Below are 24,519 nucleotides of genomic sequence, written 5' to 3'. Positions count from 1 at the left end.
TATGTGGTAATTCGTGGGTGTTTTGTTTTTCCCAAACGGGATGACTATTCATTTATTGGCATTTAGCTTGAGGCCATGACTTTGACACCAGGTGTCCGTCTCAGTAAGGCCCTTTTGGAGGATGGCCATGTCAGCAGGAGAGTCAATTATGGCTCCCAGTTTGCAGTCATCTGCGAACCTGGTTAACCATAGTCCTCCTGTGTTTGCCTGTACTTCTGAGAAGTATATGCCAGACAGTAGGGGTCCCAGGACTAAGCCTTGCGGGACACCACTTGTGACTGGTTTAGAGTCGGACCTGGAGCCTGCTATTCTTACTCTGTGAGTTCTGTCTGTAAGCCAGTTGGCAACCCATCTCATGATATAGGGGTTTATGTTCAGGCTGGTGAGTTTTTCTGTAATACCCGAGTGGGGAATGGTGTCAAAAGCCTTGGCGAGGTCAAGGTAGGCTGTGTGAACAACCTTTCCCTTGTTTATGGCCTTGGTGACTGTCTCGAAGAAGTCAACCAGGTTTAGTAGGCATGATCTGCCCTTAACAAAGCCGAACTGGGTCGGATCAAGTATTTGGAGGGTCTCAATGTCTTTGTTAATGAGTTCCATGATGATGCACTCCATAGCCTTGCAGACCAGGCTAGTCAGGCTTATGGGGCAATAGTTACCAAGGTCAGTTGTGGCCCCTCCTTTGTGGAGTGGAATATCCGTTGCTGTGTGCCATTTTATGGGCATGTAGCCTGTGGAGAGGCTGAGGTTGAACAGCGTGTTTAGGTGGGGGGGTTAAAGTTCATGCAAGATGCAGCCTGGGACACCATCTGGCCCCATTGACGCTGTGTTTTTGGCTTTTGAAAGGGCTATTTTCACCTGTGTGTCTGTGATTTCTGGGACACTACACTTTTCCAGTATTGTTGTGGGCCCTTTTGGGGGTGAGAGTGGGGTGAAGTTTGCACTGAATCTATCTGCCAGGATGTTGGCAATGTCAGTAGGGTCAGTATATTTTGTGCTATTTTGCACTAGTTCAGTGCATATCTGTGAGTTGCCACTTAGATTCTTAACATCGCTAAAGAAGGCTTTGTGGTTATCTTTTGAATCCTTGGCTAGTTTTCTTTCAAAGTTAGCCTTGGATGATTTTATGAAGGATCTTAGTTTCTTACTGATACTGATCAGGGATGTCTTTCCTTATTGGGATTTGCTTTTTTTCTGAACTAGTTTCCTCCTTCTATTGTATAGCCTGTTTATGGCAGGGGTCCACCAGACTGGTTTCCTTTCCTTAGAGGAGTGAGTCTTGGTTTTGCTAGGGATGGCACGTTCCATGCATCCTTGTAGGTGCTCATAGAGTGCATTTGTAAAGGTTTCTGCATCTTGGGCAGCGTTATCCTTTAGCATGGGGGCTGTGAATCTTACCACCTCTGTCTTAAGTAAGGTGAAGTTTGCTTTACAAAAGTTTTTTACTGTGGTTTCCTTAGTTGGAGGTGGTGGTGGGGTGTGGACATCCAGAGTGATTAGTTTATGGTCTGATCTAACTAGTGATGGGTTGACCTCTGGTGTGGAACACCTGTCGCCCATGTTTGTGATGACCAGGGCCAGTATACGTTATCACTTTTTGTAGGGGAGTTTACCAGCTGATCCAGGGCATTTGAATTGATGAATTCCAGGAAGCCCTGGGCGTGGGAGTTTGTGCTCAAGTCATTTTCCCAGTTAATGGTAGGGTAATTGAAATCGCCCAATATCAAGGTGTTTGGTAGGAACTTCATGTTTTCTAGTGTCTCCAGAAAGGTGGAGTGGTGGTCCTGGGTCATGGAGGGTGATCTGTAGCAGGCCACAATTTGCATTGCAGATTTGCCCGATGTTAGTTGCACATAGATGATCTCAGAGGTATTATACTGCGCCACTAACCTGGAGGTGTAGGTATCCTTGATGAATATGGATACACCCCCTGATTTTGTATTTCGGTCTGTGTTCTGTGGCCGAAAAATGTGGTACGAGTTGTAGCCCAGTAGTGCTGGGGTGCACTCTGGAGCCTTGAACCAGATTTCAGTTACTGCACAGATGTCAATGTTCTCCATACTGATGAGTGTTTCGAGTATGTGCATTTTGAGATTTAAACTCCTAGCATTCATAGGTTCAATTCTGGGAATAAATTTTAGAATCTGCACACAGGTTATCATTTTGTATGTCTTTGCTCCTTCCAAATTTTATGTACCTAAAAAAGGTTTCCTATTATGCTCAATATCTTTATATAAATTTTCTTCAAATTTGTCTTGATCTTGTCTCGCACTACTTAATCTGTTTGTCCAGCTTGTTTATTTCAGTTTTCAAAGTTGAAGTTCAACCTCTCTTCCATTTCTTATATTTTTTTCTCTCACCTTAATCAGATATTTTGCTGTTATGGAAATATATCCCCCTGACGTTGTTTGCCTAGAGCCTGATGTTAAACATTTTTTTGATTTTTTGCACTCAAACAATTTCTCTTTCAAAACTTTCCACATTACATCTGCAGTTTTTCCACTGAACACCTCACTAAAGTTAGTTTTACAGCGTGACTATTTTACTTCCATATAATCTGTAATTAACCTTCTGTGCATTGGTTTAGATTTCAGCTTGGAAGAATTATCTAGCTACAAATTAACCTTTATAACCACATGATCAGTGCACATCAATGGTGGTAAAACTTGACTTGAAGTAACAGTATCTCTGCTATCTCATTAGAAACACAAACAATGTCTAGTATGTTCCATGCCCTGGTAGTTTTGTTTTACAGTCTGAAGCAATTGCTGTTCCTGAATATAAGTTGTGAATAATTTATTTACTAATGTTGTTGAATCAATATTATTCTTCCCTCCTGTGTTTTATGCAAGAAATGTATGAATTGCTCTAGGTCATCTGCACTTGACTTTGGTGGCCTATACACTCCAACAATTGTTATATGTTCCAGGGTTGTCTTAATTCTTACAGTTACATATTCTATAGCACTGGTGTTAACATTGAACATATAATAATCACAGGTCTCATAACTATCTTTAATCCCTATCATAACACCTCCACCTGATTTTTTGTTAGAATATCTGTTACAGTAAAAACATTTATACCCTGACAGAACTGGTTTCCAGTCATTGTTCTTTAACCATGTTTCACAAACAACAACACCAATCTTGTGGGAAAGTAGCAAATTTCCCAATAAAAAAATTAATATTTTGCTCCTAGCATCAACAGCATTAAGAATTGTCGATGTGCCTGTGAAAATGGAAGGAGAAAACAATTTTCTTACCAGCTGGATTCCAACAGTTTGTCCTGTGCCACAGAAGGAGCTCACAGATCTTTTACAAAACCTCAGGCTAAAGTAGGAGTTCCTCCCTGGTCTGTAATTGTCAAATTCATCTCACATCTGGACAAAGAACTTACTAATAAAATGGCTTGGGCAAATCTCCTTTTAAATTCTAATAATTCTGTCAACAGATTTGATACAGAAAGTAATAGGAAAATAGAGGAATATGTGCTTACCACTGGTAGTCTTTAAGAAAATGTGTTAAAAAATGCCACATTTTATTTCCAGTAAGGTTAAGAATCTTCCTTTCAGAGGGAACAGATAATTTCGACTCCTTAGAAGGTGCCCTTTCCTTTCTTAAACAAAAACAAATCAGCAGTTTTATGGAAGAAATGGAATGGAATCATACAAACTTTAAGAGACAAGCAGAGAAGCATGGAGCACACAGACCTAGTGCCAACCTCATGAAGAGCATGAATAGTATAAAAAAATCTTCACAAAATTGTAGCAAACTGCTTGTTATATATGTAGCAATCAGCTTGTTTCATTTAAGACCACACACAATGTACTGAAGTAAGCATTTCACTTCTGATTGCAATAGCAGTATCTGAATTTATTTCTATACTGACATTCAGAACTCTTACCTTCTAACACCTTGCTGCCAGGTTGGCTACCACTTTTCCCACCCTAGCTATACTTCTGACTGTTTGGTTTAACAAAAAAAAAAAAAACTCATAAAAATGGAACATTAATACAATGGAATACTGTATTTATCTAAATAAAGTATCCGTTTTGTCTATCCAGTAATATGTCATATAAAGAAGTTACATAATACTATATCTTTCTCGACTTCAGTGTGACATGATTATCCATTTTCTCTAGGATTTAAAATGCAGGTGTTTAAAACAAATATTATTCCATTGATTGGTTAGATTATTAAACATACAGCTTTTTAAGCTATGTCCTTTATCTTTATGACAAGGTCTGTATATTTCACACATTGTTTAGCAATCTCTGTCCTAGGTAAGTCTGCTATCTCATTTCAACATATTTTATTTACATACATAAAATTTATTCTACAGGTGTATGTTAATTAAGCATATTTACAGATGTGAGCACAAACACACACACACACACACACACACACACACACACACACACACACACACACACACACACACACACACACACCTATCCAATCCCCTGACTAACCCGCCTACTGTGACTTCCCAGGCATACATACGCACACACTCACACACATACCTTACACCACTCTTACCTTTACATATAGTTACACATGCAGCTGCACACACATACACACCTCAACATTACCTGTGCACTAAACTCCCTGGTACTTAAGTCCAAGGTTACCTCACCTGTTGGAAGCAATGGATGAATGTGAACTTTTGGCCATGTTCATTAACATGGCCAGCTGAGGTAACTTACACAGCCAAACAATTCTCTGAATCACTCTGCTATATAAATGCTTTATCACAGGCATTGTCAGGAGGGGGTAGAGCACATGGCTTATTAGCATAGACCACTTTTCTGGGATTCTTTATTAGCATTTGTAGTAGGCCACTGAAATAACCCACTATGGTGTTGCACCACTTCCTGGTACAGCACTGTGGTAAGGCTCTCTGTCAATTAGAAATGGTAACTGCTAGGTGTACACCAGTTTTTTACCTAGCGGAGATCAATTTTTTTCTGCAAGCACTGTGGTCTTATAAATTCATATTAACTGAACTGTTGTTGTTTAATTCTCTCATTCTTATATGTGTACCCAAATCTCACTATCAACTTCTCTGGAGTTTATTGACAATAGCCAGAAAAATTACTACAAAGAACTAGAAAAATGAGATCATTTACAGAATTTATAAATGCTATCACTGTTGTGTGCCATAAAAAAAATGTTTACTGTTCATCATGGTCATCTCTAAGGGAGTAAATTTCATCTGTGTGGAATTTTGTTTTAAGAAGAGGACGTTGACCTTGTTTGATGATCTTGAAGACTAATGTGCTAAACATTATGGCTGCTCTGCTATTTACATGCAACCAGGTGAAGCTCTTCAAAAGGCCACAGTGATGAGAGTGGGCATTAGCAAGTAAGACAAATCTGCATATTTTATTTTCTGCTGTCTGTATTTTGTGAGTATTGGAGCTGGAATGAATTGTTAATAATAGCACAACATATTCAGTTTAACAATGATCATGTTTATTCTTAGTGTACAACATGCAAAGGGTACAAAATATTGGAAATCATATAGTGTACCTGAGGTGGACGAGAGTCCAGCTGACACCTTGTCTATAGGATGAACAAATGATAAGGTGGGATCTAAAGCAATGCAAAGATATATTTGATCAGTAAAATTTGGGATTGGATTACCTTTGTTATTTTTAGTACCATCGGGGGGAGACCTTTTAGTTTTTGTTTATTGGCAATCACCATGATACTGACTCGGTTGGGTTAAGTAGAAATCTACTTTTGCATGTCAGGTTACATAATTTATAGAAATAAGTCCTTGTTTTAGGTTGGAGTTCAGCAGCTGTAGTGTTAGTCAATGAGTGGCAGGTTATACATGTACATTATTACACTGAGATCAAGGGTGTGGCCAGGCATACTCTTTGTATTCTACTGAGCACATTTTTTTCTGAGTGTCACATTAATATAGCTTTTTTCTTTTTTTTTTTTTTTTTTGTGGGGGGGGGTCATATTATGTCTATAGCTGTCAAAATGAACGCCTCCAACAACAGGTGCACTATTGCTAATCTAACACAATATCTTTAACAGTTGTGGGGGGACAGCTGAAAATATTACTTATATTTATTAAGTGCTTTGGGGGGGGCAACATTCTGAGAGATGTGACCATTTTTAAGTGATAGGTTTCCAAGGTGGGTAGACTAACAGCTTGTGAGTACAAAATGGAAATTGCTCTTCTAGATAGCAATGGTTTAAACCATTGTATAGTATTACACTTCCAATGATGAACTTTGTAAGTTTATTAAGTTGAACTTTGTAAATTTGTTAAGTAGCAGATGGCAGTTCATAATTTCAAAGGATGTTATGTCAATGAATAGGCAACCTGTAATTTGGCTATCATTCAAATTGTAAAAATGCTGTTAGTTGTAACGTACAGAGCAGCAATGGTGTTGTAGAAGTTCTAGAAACGATGCTGCTCATCTCATAGGATATCACAATTGTTTATGATTTTTTATTATATTTGTTAAAGGGAACAAACTAGAAATAAGTCTGTAATCTTTACAGTACTTTGGGGTAGGGACTTTTGAGAGTGGGATGATGATGGAGTGCTTGAATCTGCATGGAAATTTTCAAGAGGATAGAGAGACACTGAATAATGAGTCAGTGGTACATGGAGGAAGAAGTCATTTTTAGGAAGACAGGGTACATTTCGGAGAAATTAGTATCTGTGCAAGCATTCAATTTGTTTATTTTTTCCATAACTGTCATTTCTTTAAAATTAGAAAGTAGGGTAATATGCTGCAAGAGCATAAAGATGAGAGGTGTTATCATTGTTTACATATAGCACAAGAGGGGTGAGAAGCGAAGGAAATTTGTCGGCAATGTTTTTGTTTGCAATGAGAAGAAAATGTCCAAAGTTTTTTGAAAATTCATTGTTTTAGAAGAAAAGGTGGCTGATGAGTTTATGATGTCAGCTATATCGCCAAGTTTTGTTAGTTTTATTTTTCTCTAGAATTGTTTAGTACAGCTTATTATCTGTTTCTGAGATAAGTAGTTTTGACAGTGTTGGTAGCAATTCTGGTTGTATTTCTGTGTTCTTGGAATCTATGGTGTTAGTTGTTGTCTAACAGGTTTTACATCCACTGTGTCCAAAATTTACCCTTAGTAAATTTTATTTTTAACTTTGTTGTTAGCAAGGAGGATTTCTGGCCTCTAAATCTTTTCTATATTGCTGGGAAGACACTGTCCTGTACTGCCTCCAGTTTTGAGATGAAGTAGGTTAATGTACTGTTTGGATCAGTATCATTATGTAGTGTAGTCCACTCAATAGACTGAAGATGTCCATTTAGTAAGTCCTGCTTTGATTTCGAGATGCATCTACAGGTAACAGTCTGATGCAGTCTTTTTTGTGTTCTGAAGGATCATGTGGAGATAATTAAGCAGTCGTCACTGAGCTGATTAGGAAGGATGTTTATGTTTAAGTATCTATTTTTATGCTGGGATTATGTCTAATATTGGATTGTTGCCTGTGATGTGGTTTAGTCTGGTTGGTTGTTTATTTGTTCAAAAACCTGATATATATAAGCATCCTGTCCAGAGGTGCAGATGTTGAAAGAGCTACATTAATACTGAAGTCACCAAGGATTATTATATTATTTGGGATATCTGTGAGGCACACTTACTTTGAAAGGTGTGAATTGAGGAAACTGAGGAAGCTGGTGGAATATAGTAAGCACTTTAATGCAAGTGTGTATGTTCACTGAGAGTAACACAGGTGAAGACCCACCTGGGGCCTTTCTCATCTTTTTTGTTGGATTTGGTAAACTAAGTGACATCAGTGGGTGCTTTTTTTTTTTTTTTTTTTTTTTACTAGAAGTGCTATACCACCACCATTTACTAGAAGTGCTATTCCATTACCATAATTGCATACACTTCCGTTGTTGAAAATATTACAATGGCTAACCTAAGTGACAGCCTCCCTGATAGATACCAGTGTTGCTTATCTTTACCGGATGAAAAACATTTCCTTTCTGTTACAAACAGAATGGTATTCTAACCAAATTACAGCTGATTTAATAATGGCAGAGAGACAACCAGAGGTCAGAGTGAAAATGTAGTTTTGCTGACACCACTGAAAATTCACAAATTGTGTAATACCAATTGCCGAGAAGTCAGACAAAATTATTGACACATTCAGAAGTGATAAAAAAACTACTTGTTATGTAATACACACAGTGGAATCTTTACTGAAATGTCAGCACTCAAAATGTTGAGTGCCAATACGTGAAAAAAAGACTGAAATTCAAGAGAAGAACAAATCTTGAACATCACTGCTCTTCTTTAAACTTATTTTTTGCAGGGCAGCAAACCTCCCACAACCCTCAAACTTATATATACAAACTCTGAAATCTCCATACCTCAAAGAAAAGGATATATTTCAGGAAATGTCAATCTTTAACTTAGTATACATAAGTCTATTTTTTTGGCAATTCAGTATCTGTTTTTCTGTACTAGCTCTAGCAGGACTGACATTTCAAATGGTTACTAAGGACAGTGAGCTGAAATTGTTTGGTCAAGATTATAAAGTTATGACACAAAGGTATGAATATGGCTGAAAAAATAGTCTTCAAGAAATTATTTTAGGTAGTCACCATTTTATGAATAGCCCACTTGGCAAGGAGCATATACAATGAAATCTTGAACCATTTTTTCTAAGAAAGGCATACATGTAAAGTGATAACTGAAGCAAAATGGGGTAAATATGGAACAAGTTGTATAGTCATACCTGACAAATCCTGCTGTAGTCAGCATCTAATAGGTCATTATGTATATAAGGTACAACTTGGTTACTAAATATACCATTAATATGATTTGTAATCAAGGTTAAAATCTATTTAAAATGGAGTAATGGAAGTAAAATGAATCTTAGCCTTTTAAAACCACATAAAATGCAAAATAAATTAAAAAATAGATATGTACATATAAAAATAAAAAAGTAGTACTTCAAAACAAAAATACCAGTGAAATAAAGAAAAAAACTCAAGGTATCACAAAAGTGATAAATAAAAATGGCAGTTTATAACCTACTATATACTAACTCCATAGTTGTGCAACCATGGAAAAGTCAACAACTCAACACACTTTGTTATTTCAGTATAACCTTCTGATTTCATTCTAATGAATTCTCTGGATTTTGCTACTGAAGCATCATAACATAATCATCTTTCTCTGATACAACATCAGTTCTCAAGAATTCATCAATAACCAGGTGTTAGTGACCTGAGACGTACCTCCCTTGACTATATGAAGTGAGACATGATCAGGCTCTTATGAGCCTAGCACTGAGCAGCAGCCATACTACCTTCTCCAATGATGATGTCATTTTACCAACAGAAAATGACTGATTTTAACAATTGGCTTAGCTTCTGGTGTCAGTCCAATGGGGTACAACATTTGACGGTCTGGGAGGACATCCTTGACAGACCATGCTGCTTGGCCAGGGATGGTCTGCACTTATCTCCTCTAGGCTTTTGGATATTGGCAAAGACCAATGTGTCGTTGTTAGGCAATGCCTAGCTGATAAACCTACCGGCATAACTGGAACTGTGAAGGAATATCTTAAAGCAGTACTGCACAATGCTAGAATTTTTAGCAAGGAGCTCCACTCCCTGCAAGCCTTACTCTCCCCAGAGAGTGTATACATCTGTGTAGTAAGAGAGACATGATTTAAAATTGCCAAGAGTACCCCAGCAATGCAAAGTTATGATGTCTTTCACACCTTTAGACCAGCTACTGCATAGGGACTGAAATAAAGGTGGAAATGTCTCAGTCTATATTAAAACCAACCTGATATCAAGACCAGTTAAGGTGTATGACCCACTGGAACTCATACATGTGCAACTCGCCATAGGTCTCCCTCAATGTTCCTGAAAACTCATACTACCTATCTTAATGGACTAGAGTCCCTTACCTTTCATCCCAATATGATATTCATGAGGGATCTTAATTACTCCTCTATAGACTGGGAATCCTATACCACTTCTAATGCACAAGCCCAGCAATTTCTAAACTTTGTTGCTACCAACATCCTGTAACAGTAGAACAGTTGGTCTATTCTTCTCCTAGGGGTACAAACATGCTTGGCCTTGTACTCACAAACATTAGGAGGAGGGGGCAATATTCCTCATCCAATGCAATGTCTTCACTCATCAGATCTGACCATAAGGCATTACAACTTGAAATAAAAATTAAATCTGGGAATCCAGCAAAACCAAAAACCTTTAGGAACTATTTCAAGGCTAACCTTTCTCGACTAAGCAACACCTTGGTTTAATTCCAAGCACCCCCAAACCCAGTAAGCATCATTCCATATGCTGAGCTATTTACAAAATCTCTGTACAGCCATATTGATATCTGTATAGAGGAACTATGCCCATTCGTATTAAGAATAAGGCAAACACAAAAGACAAGCCACCCTTGTGAAATCACGATATCAAGGTTAGACAAAAAAAAAAAAAAAAAACCTTGGCCAAGTTTAGGAAGAACAAAGCAAACAACCATACGCTCCGCAAGGATGGCATGCAGGGTCAAGCCAACAATGTAAACCACCAACGACCAGCAAAAAACGATAGTGAACACGCAGTAATGAAGAAATAATGATTATTTATTTATAATTCCTTCAAATCCAGACCGGTTTCGGCTATTCAGCCTTTATCAATGAATACAATAAAGTTTTTTTGAATGAAATGAAGCAGCCTGCATTTATACTAGTCTCTGATTACCTGGAAGCAATATTACACCACCACCCAGTGGCTGGAGTAACAAAGTGCATGTTCCATTCTTGATTAAAGCATATGACCAGTGACATAAAAATGCCAGAGGTGTAGATATTAAGTCATATTTTTAAAGATAAAAATCAAAGCTCTGGAAGTAAGCCATTATATGACATACATATTACAAGGTAATAGACCAATACCATAGTCACTATTTGTGAATGCATATCATAGTGTAAAAAAGCAGAAAATATATACCACTAGTATATATATATTTTGAAGGGTGATAACCACAAGTTCAAAAGAACTGAATAATAATGAACCAAGTACTGATCATATAATATATTACAAAATAAGGCAAAAAGAGTATAGTGGCCTCATTCTCGGCTATATTATAGATTATAATAAATTGAAATAATATGCTTGTAGATAAGACAAGTTTAACATTGTAATTGTACAATACTCAATGTTTAATGCCAACATACCACATCCGAATACCAAACCATGCATAGGCATATTCGTATCCTGAACAATTTTTTATCAGGCTTTATAGAGTATAATATGAGCGTTGGTAGGCCTAACCACCATTGAATGGTACTAATTCTTGATCTATATGAATGTTTGTTGTTGTAACCATGATTATGAAATCCTCCAGTGTTCAGTGAAACTCACAGATGGTAATTCAGACCTGGGGGGAATAAACATCCAAGGCTGGTTATCCAATATTGTTCCTTGTGGTTTAAAACAGTGTGCCAACCCTGTCGGTTGTTCCTATCTTCCTGAATTTTGTCAATGATCATGAACATAAACTGGGCATTGGGATGTTGTATCATGTGTCTGTATAAAGCATTTGTTTCTTTTTTGTTCCTCATGTCACTACGATGTTCTGTCATCCTTATTCTAAGAGACCTAGAGGTTTGACCAACATAAAAAGCTTTACATTGGCAGGTAGCTAAGTAAATAACCCATGTACTGCTGCAATTACCAAACACCCTGGTTTTAAATACCCGATTGGTGTTGGCACTGGTGAATTCTTATAGTGTACTAACTTGTAAACAGGAGCAGCAGTGACCACATGGAAAAGTACCAATTAGTTTATCACCACTGATAGTGGTCTGATGATATATCGCACCTCCCCCTTCTCTGTTTTTGTAATGTGAAAATAGCCCTCCCAAATTCTTGCCTCTTCTGTATGACATTTGACATTGAAGGCCTAGTATTGACCTTAAAGTGTCATTAACCAAAAGAATTTTCCAGTTGCAATTAAGTATATCCCTAACAATAGGTTGGTTCCTGCCATATGTGGTGACAAATCTCAAGATAGAATCCTGATGAGCATGCTCTGATTTTTTGTATTGTAACAATGTTCTCCTGTCTATGGTTTTGCTCTATGAACTAGCTTGATATATATCTATGTCTCTATATCCTCTGTCCTGAAATCTATGGTATAAATCAAGTCTGGCATGTTCAAATTCATCATGAGATGAACAAATGCGTCTGATACGCATAAATTGAGACTTAGGGATGTTGCGGATGGTGTAGTTCGGGTGCATACTGGAGGCGTGTAACAAGGTATTGTATTGAGGGTATTTTCTAAATGTTTTGGTACTTAGAGTATCATCTGCGGTACGGTAAACAGTAACATCCAAAAAAATCTATGGTACTCCTGTTACATGTAACCGTAAACTCAATACCCCAAATGTTTCCATTCAGGTACTCCATAAATTCCTTTAGATATGCTTCATCCGTCTTCCACACCATCCAGCAATCATCCAAATATTGTCGCCAGATATCAATTTCCACCATGTAAATATTGTCATTCTACCTGCAGACAAGGGTGGTGCCGTGGTGGTTATGAACATTGGGGAATACCTTGATGAGGGGAAAAGACAGTTAGCTGATACTAGATGTTATATGCAAATGTACATTGGCCCGACTGGGGTTTTTAAAAAAGAAATAGACTCTTTTCTGAAACTAGCTGAGGATGAGGGTATCATAACAAAAAATACTGTTAAACATCTTACTGTAAAAGACCCACAGAAACAAATCTTGTATCTTCTCCCAAAAATACATAAGTCCATTTCAAAACCCCCAGGTAGACCCATTATATCAGGGATAGGGTCCTTGACGGAACCACTATCAGCATTTCTAACACAGTATCTCAAACCCCTTTTAACATCAGTTAGGGCCCGACTACAGGACACCACACACTTTTTACAAATTTTGGAGGATACACAGCTAGAACCAGACTGGCTAATGTGCACGTTGGATGTTAAATCTTTATACACAAGTATTCCACACTGGGCGGGATTACAATCCCTGTAATACTGGCTTGAGAGAACAAACTTATATCCTCCGGGCTTCAACACCTTACTTGTCTGCATGGCGGAACATGTATTAAACAAAAATGTCTTTTATTTCCATGGAGAATGCTTTTGGCAGCTACAAAGGACAGCAATGGGAGCTTCCTTTGCACCCATTTATGCTGACTTATTCATGGCCTATTTTGAAGAATGTATGATATATGACAAATTACACAATATTTACATGGTGGAAATCGATATATGGCGATGATATTTGGATGATTGCTGGATGGTGTGGAAGACGGATGAAGCATATCTAAAGGAATTTATGGAGTACCTGAATGGTAACATTTGGGGTATTGAGTTTACGGTTACATGTAACAGGAGTACCATAGATTTTTTGGATGTTACTGTTTACCGTAACGCAGATGATACTCTAAGTACCAAAACATTTAGAAAATACCCTCAATACAATACCTTGTTACACGCCTCCAGTATGCACCCGAACCACACCATCCGCAACATCCCTAAGTCTCAATTTATGCGTATCAGATGCATTTGTTCATCTCATGATGAATTTGAACATGCCAGACTTGATTTATACCATAGATTCCAGGACAGAGGATATAGAGACATAGATATATATCAAGCTAGTTCATGGAGCAAAACCATAGACAGGAGAACATTGTTACAATACAAAAAATCAGAGCATGCTCATCAGGATTCTATCTTGAGATTTGTCACCACATATGGCAGGAACCAACCTATTGTTAGGGATATACTTAATTGCAACTGGAAAATTCTTTTGGCTAATGACACTTTAAGGTCAATACTAGGCCCTCAATGTCAAATGTCATACAGAAGAGGCAAGAATTTGGGAGGGCTATTTTCACATTACAAAAACAGAGAAGGGGGGGGGTGCGATATATCATCAGACCACTATCAGTGGTGATAAACTAATTGGTACTTTTCCATGTGGTCACTGCTGCTCCTGTTTACAAGTTAGTACACTAAAAGAATTCACCAGTGCCAACACCAATCGGGTATTTAAAACCAGGGTGTTTGGTAATTGCAGCAGTACATGGGTTATTTACTTAGCTACCTGCCAGTGTAAAGCTTTTTATGTTGGTCAAATCTCTAGGTCTCTTAGAATAAGGATGACAGAACATCGTAGTGACATGAGGAACAAAAAAGAAGCAAATGCTTTATACAGACGCACGATACAACATCCCAATGCCCAGTTTATGTTCATGATCATTGACAAAATTCAGGGAGATAGGAGCAACCAACAGGGTTGGCACACCATTTTAAACCACAAGGAACAATATTGGATAAACAGCCTTGGATGTTTATTCCCCCCAGGTCTGAATTACCATCTGTGAGTTTCACTGAACACTGGAGGATTTCATAATCATGGTTACAACAACAAACATTCATATAGATCAAGAATTAGTACCATTCAATGGTGGTTAGGCCTACCAACGCTCATATTATACTCTATAAAGCATGATAAAAAATTGTTCAGGATACGAATATGCATATGTATGGTTTGGTATTCGTATCTGGTATGTTGGCGTTAAACATTGAGTATTGTACAATTACAGTGTTGAACTTGTATTATCTACAAGCATATTATTTCAATTTATTATAATCTATAATATAGCTGAGAATGAGGCCACTATACTCTTTTTGCCTTATTTTGTAATATATTATATGATCAGTACTTGCTTCATTATTATTCAGTTCTTTTGAACTTGTGGTTATCACCCTTCAAAATATATATATACTAGTGGTATATATTTTCTGCTTTTTTACACTATGATATGCATTCACAAATAGTGACTATGGTATTGGTCTATTACCTTGTAATATGTATGTCATATAATGGCTTACTTCCAGAGCTTTGATTTTTATCTTTAAAAATATGACTTAATATCTACACCTCTGGCATTTTTATGTCACTGGTCATATGCTTTAATCAAGAATGGAACATGCATTTTGTTACTCCAGCCACGGGGTGGTGCTGTAATATTGCTTCCAGGTAATCAGAGACTAGTATAAATGTAGGCTGCTTCATTTCATTCAAAAAGACTTTATTGTATTCATTGATAAAGGCTGAATGGTCGAAACCGGTCTGGATTTGAAGGAATTATAAATAAATAATCATTATTTCTTCATTACTGCGTGTTCACTATCGTTTTTTGCTGGTCATTGGTGGTTTACATTAGGAAGAACAAAGCCATACATAATGAAAGCCCCCTGACCAATCTAAACAGGCATCTAAAAGGATTAATTAATACTTTAAAGGCTACATTTGAAGGCAAAGGACAACCACAAAGCTTTCTACAGCTATGTTCAAAACCTTGGGGGAGCTACACAGCAATGCACAGAACTTAAATGGCATCACCCACAGTGAACCTGAGGCCATTGCCAATCTTTTGGCTGACAGGTTCAGCTCAAATTTCTCCCCCCACTCCCCCTAACAGTCCAAAGTAAATTCCACATACCACAATCCCCCTAACTGTTACTAGGGAATAGTTCATTAATGCACTTTCCAAGGCCAAAAACACTGCATTGATGGGCTCCAATAACATCCTGTGATGTTTAATAAATAGCCTAAAGCGTAACCTCTCCGGTCCACTTGAATCACTTTTCAATTGGAGCCATCAGTCAGGTTTTGTGCCCAAGGAATGGAGGTGGGCTACAGTCATTTCCCTGCACAAAAGAGGTCTAGCCACTGATCCTAGTAACTAGAGGTCCATAAGTGTTACCAGCCTCATATGTAAGACCATGGAAAGAATCATCATGAACATGATAAATGAAGATATAGGTAACCTGCAAACACTGGAATCATCACAGTTCAGCTTTGTTAAAGGAAGATCATGCCTATTAAATTTGGTTGACTTTTTTGAGAGGGTCAAAAAAGCATTGAAAAAAGGTAAGAATGTGCACACAGCTTACTCAACCAGGCCAAGGCTTTTGATAGTGTTCCCCACTCAGGCATTATATACAAGCTTATTAATTTATTTATAAACCTTTTTATCATCCACTGGATAGCCAACTGGCTCACTGATAGGACCCAGGAGGTCAAAAAAGGTGAGGTCACCTCCATCAAGAGGGCAATCACTAGCACTAGTTGAGTCCTCCATGGCTCGGTACTGGGCCCCTCCATTTTGGCATATGATTCTCTGAAATGGAAGCAAATGCTGAAGGTTTATGGCTGACTAAGTTTTTGGATGACTGCAAGCTGGGGGTTATAATCAACTCCCCTGCAGACACTAGCATTCTTCAAGAAGGTCTATCTCTGACTAATTAATGGTGCTAAAGCCATGGTCTTAAACTCAATGCTAAAAATACATAATTATACACTTTTGGAAGTCAACCATCCTGGCTAATTATCATGTTGATAATATACACCTAAGAGTCGACCTAGTGGTCAGGGATCTGGGTACGCAGGTAGACAGTAGCCTTACCTTCAACCACCACATGGTCACATTAGTGAGGAAATCCTTTTATGTTGCACAGGTTATAAGTAAGGCCATGGCATCTAGGTCCAAAGAGAACATTATCCCACTGTAGTCTGCCCTTATCAGACCAATCATAGAGTACAATGCTCCCTTTGGTATGTAACTGACAGGCATATGCAGCAATCAGAGTGATCACAGAGGTTCCTTACAAAAAGAATACAAGGCATAACAAACCCGCCTTATGCAGAGTGCGTTAAAGTCCTTTCCCTCTGCTCAGTCTCCTATTGACTGCTGTGGGGTTATCTATGCCTGGCTTACAAGGCATCCATAAACCCCACACTTATGAATCGCCTACATATTCATAAGTGAAAGAGTACCAGAAATACAAGGTCTAAGTACCTGAATTTTGTCTGTGACTTAAAGAGAACATGCTGGAGGGACAGATACATGTCCCAGATACTGCCCTTCCTATGGAACAGGCTTCCCATCCATGTGAAGCTGAGTTTGTCTATTACCCAATATAAACACAACCTAGACCAGTAGATGGGAAATAGGAAATTTACACTGGGCCTGGCACTTATGTCCCTTATGGAGAGAGGTAGCTTATAAATGTCTGGCCCTTAATGTCCTGTTTGGATACAGGACATCATTATTCTTTTGGGATAACTTGGCTAGATTTAGAAAGGACCCCCAGGTTGTTAGCCTAGTAACAATCTATGAATCAAAACTGTGTTTGCTACAGCTATGTACTGCCATTTAAAATATATGGGATTCTTAATTTTGTTTCTAATTTGTGATAGTTGCAAGTTAGGCATTTTTGAAGCCTGTACATAATTCTCATTTACTGGTATTAATAATGTAGGGTGATAGCTATAATAAAACACAGCCCCTAAGACCATCAGCAGATTAAGTTTATCTGCTTTTCAAACCATTCCATGTTCACTGTTTACTGTATTATCAAAGTCTACTTGGTATGTTTTTACCATCCCTTCTGTTCTTGATAGAATTCTTCTCTACTTAACGTATGCATTTTTAGATATTTGTACTGCTTCTACTCCTTAACCATGCCTTTCAAATACTTCAAGCTGTTAACCTGTTCTACTCTTTTCCCTTCTATCTCAACGTTCAGGTTCTTCTGATTTTCCTCATTTGATGCCATGAAAACTACCTTGTCTGAACTCACTTTTTTCACATGTGCCTTTAGTTTTCCATTCCAGTCCCCTATCATTTGCTGACGTTTCTGTTTAGAGTACGCTTGCAATGCCACATCATCTGCATAAAGCAGCTTTGTTGGTCTGTCCTTTCTGACCCATTTGCTAATGTAGTTCATCACCAATATGAAGAGTAATGGGCTCGAAGCTATACTATGATGCCATACCTCTCAGCTCTCTAGAGTTTTGTAGAATGTCCAGATTTTTGCCTCATATTTTTGGTCTATTCCTCATAAAATCTGTGGTTTTCTGTCAGATCACTGAAGACTGAAGTCACTAAATAATGACATCCATTTGAGATTCAGACCGCATATCATCCAGGAAATGCATGTTAGCACAAATCCCATTATTCTAGCACCTTTCTAAGTTTATGAAAGCAATATTTAAAATCTGTCCCTATTTTTTAGGCTTTGTCCCATCATTACTTTAGGCTCTGCCCAGATTTCTTGCACACCCACTCCCACTGGGAATCCCTTTGTGATTCCTAACATTGGTTATACTCATACCTCTCAACTGTACAGATTTTTGCAGAATGTCCAGATTTTTGCCTCATATTTTTGGTTCGTTCCTTGTAAAAATTGTGTTTTTTCTGACAAACCACTGGAATGATCTAAGGATTAATGGCATTAAATAATTACCTGCATTTGATTTTCAGACTTCATATATTTCAGAAAATGCATGCTAACACAAATCTTGTTATTCTAACAACTTTAGTTTGTGAGAACAATACTTAAAATGTGTACCTATTTTTAGGCCTTTCTCCCCTCATTATGACAAGCTTTGTCCAGATTTCTTGCTCTAAGAGGTTGAGAGGTATGGTTATACTTGTGTCATTGGGTCCTTGTACACAGCCTGCACAGACAGAGGCATCTTTTCAGGAAGTGTTCAAAGTATATCATCAAGTAATACACAAAGCAGACTATAACGATGATGTGAGCTGTAATTACCAATTCAAATTTCCTGTATCACTGGTGATGATGGACACCTAATTGAGCCATGGCTGATTAACATTAGTGTGACAATCCTGGCACTTAGCCAAACATTGGTATAATGCTGGCATGGCAGTGGCTGAACATGGTAAAGGTGATGAATACCTTTGTTGTGTTCACAATGCTGCAGAAAGCGATTGTCTGACAGCAGGCTACCCAGGCTGCAGGTATAGATGGGCAACTAGATACTCACCCGGCTGCCATCACCAGAGCTACCTTTGTCAGTGGATGATAGTGACAACAGTGTCCAGGTTGTGGAGATAGACACTGCTACCCCACATGGATAATAGAGACCACTACATCTTACTACAGGCAAAAATTGCAATATGTGGTGTGGAGACATGTATCTTGTCAACATACCATAGCTGCACAGAACAAAGTGATATATTCAGTATTTTAAATTTAAATAGCATGACTGCAAGAAACAAAAGGATAAACACAACACTGGAAATTTATAAGGGAAGCAATACAGCCTATATGATACAGCACATGGTCTGTTCATATTGTGCTTCATACATCATAATACAGTGACATAGAGTCCAATCTTCAATGGGACAGCTGTAGTGTTTTGTACAAGTAAGAGGAAACTGTTCATATAATGGCAAATAACACATGGCACAGGGCACACACAAGAAGTTTGGAGAGACAACACCTCATCAATTACATGTGGGTCATTCACTGGCTGTTCAATATAGTTTACCATGCAGTAGGTGATGGGATGTGCCATGAGTGATACTGTGGGATGTTCCACAAGATGTCCCCCATTATCTTCAATGGAATGATCATCTGTGAGTATCTACAGTGTAAAATCATCTCACTGACCTTACATTGGCTTCCAAGTAAAGATCTGCTGTGAGATGCAGCAGTGTGGAATCACTTCACTGGCAAGAAGTTCTTGAATTTGGGATCCTTCACTAAAGTCAGGGCAGTTTACAATCATCTGTTTTCATACTGCGTGGTATCCCATGTCAGAGGTGAGGTATAGCTGTACAGGATGATGATGTAGAGCCACCAGGCTGGCCACATCCATGGGTAACAGTGTTCTTAGCCTCAGGTCCAGCCAGAGTGCCTTGGCTTCCTTCACCTGCTGCAGAGGCATGTGCCATATCTGTCTATAAGCTACCTAGCCACATGTAGTCCTGCTATGTCTGGCAGATCTGGTGTGTGTGAGACATCATTCTAAGGCAGTAGCCAGTAGAGGCTAAGCTAGGTAAGAGGCAAATCATGAAGTACTTGCACTCGTGATACAGCTGTTGAACACTTTCGCACATGAAGCAAACTGTGATTATCAACTCCTCAATAGCAGCCATGGCAGTAGGCTGGTCACAGATGTTACTCCCTGGATTCTGATCAATAGCCTCTGTGTTTCTGTATTTCTGAAAATATGTTACGGAGGTGGATCTGAATAGTAAGCAGCTCAAGGTCACTGTTGGATGGGAGGTGTACCCACATCTGATGCAGTACTCATATCTGATTTAATATTTTCTCATACTGAGGCGTAGTGGTGTTGGGATGCAGCCACTGCAGGTTTGCCTTCCTTGGAAAAACCTCATTATATATCAGTCTATGTCTCTGGTATCTCTGTCATAGTATCTATGTCCTCTCTTGAGGTGACCATGCATGAGCATGCTGCATTTATATGCTTGTTTGCAGTGTGCCCACTGTCTTGAGGGCTGGCACCAAGACAACATTATCAGACAACTTAAAGGTATCCACAACAGCCATATACACTGACTCTTGGTCAGTGGATTTAACACCAACATCTTCAGCTGCAGCATTACCTGTGAAAGAGTAAGAACATTAACAGTAAGCGATAAGGCATCATTGTCACTTCAAGTGAAGCTTTGCTAAAGTTGCATGCAATGCAAGGTCAGAAAGAATATGAGCTGTAAAGCCATGTGTATCTGTGTTAGCTAGATGCATGCCCACATGCCTGGCTTGCAACCCTGAGTTGCCTAAAAGGAAAACATTGAGTGCACAATGAGTAAACACAAATAGGATCTAACTGAGTGTAATATGGCTTTAAACACTAGGTAAGTGAAATACTACTAGAGTTGACCATCCTGAGAGACTTGGGACTTCATGTCTACCTCTGTGAAAACATTGAACCCACCAGAAGGAATGGTCTTTGAAAGATCAGCTCCATGAAGGAATACCAGAAAGACTTCAAGGGGTCTGGGTTGCCTAGTAGTTGACCTGTCCTAATTGTGCATTCTGTGCTGTGGCGATGTACCATACATTTTTACATGCATGGTCAACCATGTCACTGACTAGGTACTGACACTGCAAGAAAGTGCTGCTATGGCTTCCAGCTGCAGTGGCCTTCTGCTGCAATCCCCCACAAGTGGCCATGATATTCCTGGATGGTAACTCCCCGTTGTCCACTAAAGATGACCATGATCCCTATATTTTCTATTTTTTGTAGCACTAACGTTTTCCTGTATCTGACATTGCCCACCATTTGCAATTGTCCATCCCACAAGACATAGAAGACATAAGGCATACCTCAGTAGGTGATATGAAACAGTGTTACAACATGGACTTAAACCATCCAGCTCCTTCTTATCCTACTACTGAACAGTAACTGCATACCAGTCTATATAGTTTAGTAGCTGTTTATTTATTTATTTGCAATTTATTAACTGGGTAGGTAGATTGATCATAATGACCTTTTTGGCCACAACCTGGGTTTGCATAACATAAAGACAGATATATTTTTGCAGAATGAAAGCATTTTAAATGAGCATCAGACAAATTTATATTTTACAGAACTTTATATACAATTAATACAATGTTCAATTAATACCCTGGGCATTAGATAGTGAACAATAAATGTAAACAAAGTGCAATCAAAAATAAATGCTTGTACATTCAGTAGGAGGTGAATTATAGCAGGTCAGCCCATATCTACTAAGCAAGAATGTGCACATTCTTCTAACGAGGTTCTTTAAGCTGATTTTTAAAACTCTCAGATGTGGTTAGAAATCTTATTTCTGATGAAAGAAGAGTTCATGTAGTTGCTGCTAGTTTAGAAAAAGCGTCTTCACGTATCACTGTCTTGAAGTGAGGCCTTATGAAATGTATGCATTCAACTCCCTATCCCTAAGTGCATAAGAAGCGTCATTAATCAAAAGGGAGGACTTTAGAGGGGACATTAATCAAGGCATACGATGATAAAATGTAAGGAGCTGTTGGCTCACTGGCGCAGTGGAATAAAGCCCTCACTGTGACCCAAATGAATTGTGATCAGTTAGTGGTACAGGCAGTGGAAAGGCTAACTAGGAAAGTTGGGAGTGAGGGCCAAACCCAGGTTGCAGATTTTGGAGGGAGAGACAACCAGGCTCACTGCTATACTAAAACCCAGAGAAGTCTATGTATCAAGACTAGACACAACAATAGCACTGAACTATAACAACAGTGCGCACACCAAGCATTAGAGTTGGGAATATGCAGTACTGCTCATGTCTGGGGGGGGGGGGTTAGTAATGAGGTCATTCTTTTCAACTGTTGCTAAGTAATGGGATTAGGTCATACAACAAAATGCCCCCTATGGCTACCTAGATAACATCTCCCAATTTAAAGACTCTAACTGGGAGGTGTATAATAAAGGGAATAAATGGACAAAGACAGCATGGGATTGATAGTTAAGTAACATTATGAACAGCAGTATAAATAATATGGTACTCACTAATATTCTAAAGGTTAGTACAGCATTACTTACTGAAATTGTACTGTACAGTCCTAAATAGACCAGGCTTACCAGTACAGTAAAATAGCAGATAACATCAGTGTAGCATAGTACAGTATAGTGAATAGTATAGCATAGTGGAGTATGATAAAACCAAGTGGTGTTCCGTTTGCCACAAAATAAATGTGCAAAAAGCAATCCAACAGGGATGTTGAGCACTGTTTTTGTGTATGTTTTCTTTTCCATTCTTAATGAGGCTAATCTGAGTTGAATATTTCTGAGGATCCTAAATAGCTGACCTCATGGGTTAGGTGCTACAGAACAGCACATATCCATCTTGGTCCTTTGCACTGCACATGGACAATAACTGGCATAGCAGTACTGACATCAGTCTATAATTGTGCATCGCTCTGTCTCTCTCTCTCTCTCTCTCTCTGTCTCTCTCTCTCTCTTCCATGAACCTTGCAGTGCAATTTACACTTTGTTTGGCAAAGGGTTCCAAAACAGGCAGTTTCATTTTTCATTTGGGTGCCATTTATTCACATGCTTGGCCTGTATTTCATTAAAGTACTGCAATGGAGGACACATTTCATAACATTTGCTCTAAAAGAAGGGTACTCTCATGGCACTTCCAAAATGAGACATACCAAGAAGCGTAGAGAAGTGTATCTATGTATGTAATTTAATAAGGAGGAGGAGATGTGCTATTGGGAGAGTCTATATTATATATTTGAAGTTTCAAAACTTCAAACCTCATATGTTCGACAACATATGAGCGAAGCTTGAACCATCAAAAATATAATAACATTTTTTTTTTTTTAAATTACCTCAACGCTCCGAGCAGGCAAGCCCCCCTGCACTCCCCACACCCCCACTACTTAAATATACCAACCCAGAGATCGCACTTCAGTGCAGAAAAGGGAAATTTTCCCATTCCGTGCCCTACAGAGCTGTTGCTTTTCACCTTCGAACTTTAAAAAGTTCGATCATATGGTGTTGACCATATGACATTCGAACTTTAAAAAGTTTGAATAATTAATAGGGGCCCTATTGGGAGTGCATGGTTATAACAGAGAGCAGAAAAGTGTGTCTATCTACTAAATGTCCTATTCACATTTGTTTACTTAGGTTACATATTATCAATATATGAAGTACTCTTGATAGATTAGTGTAGCAGATGGTATGTTCTGTTTTCTCTTTTTTTGTCAGGATCAGCCCAGTGGTTCCCCCTCCTGCACTTAAATGACCCATTGTTCCTCCATTGGGGAAAAAACCTAACAACCCATTTGCTCTCCAGTGGAAGTGAGAATCAGGTGACAGGGAGTGAGACACTCTGCAGATCCACAGATCCTGAAGATTGTCCTAAACCCACCTCCTCAACAGCATGCAAGCTCTACCATATCTGCTTTATGGAGGTGCATTCATACATGCATGCATGTGGAACCTCCAGATCAAACAGCATACTGCTTTGCAACATGGGCATGACAGGCTGCTTGCTACAGGCAATACACCTGCACTCCTGCAGGCATTCCCAGTGCAGCAAGTCAATCTGCCTCTTTCCCCCTGGTTGGACAAGCTGGTGTAGCCACTCACTCTCATCTTCCCCTGCCCAGTCCTCCAGCACATGGGCTGCTTCTTCTACACAGGTCAGCTGAGGTGTAGTCAGTGCTTTAACTCTAAGAACCACAGGGCCAGGTTAATCTTTGGTCATATGTGCAGATGTTGGTATGGGATGAATGCACCTACCTGTAGCCAGTAAGAATGGTGTTCCATGACTGGTGAGGGCACTGTGCACATAGGTATTAGTAACACAACTGTTGTCCTCCATCACAACTTTACCGATGAGTATGGACATTGATGACACTGTTTATTTTGTTGATCTAGTGGATTGATTCTCACCTTTGACAGAAATTGGTTAGGGTTAAAATGGCCTACAGTGGCAGATAGCCTAGTGCTTACCTATGAACCTATAATCCAATGGGGAGTAGGATTGAGTTGAAGACGTTTGATTGATAGCCCTGGAAAGGTGTATAGATGCCCCATATATTGTTAGACACGTAGAATGATAGTATTTTTCTAGAGCTGTGTGTATGCTTAAAGGTGAATATGCTATGTTTATATGATTATTTAAT

Source organism: Protopterus annectens, chromosome 5.part1, assembly GCF_019279795.1.
Source record: "Protopterus annectens isolate FY-2018-M chromosome 5.part1, PAN1.0, whole genome shotgun sequence".
Taxonomy (NCBI): domain Eukaryota; kingdom Metazoa; phylum Chordata; order Ceratodontiformes; family Protopteridae; genus Protopterus; species Protopterus annectens.
Note: the sequence above shows the minus strand (reverse complement) of the source record.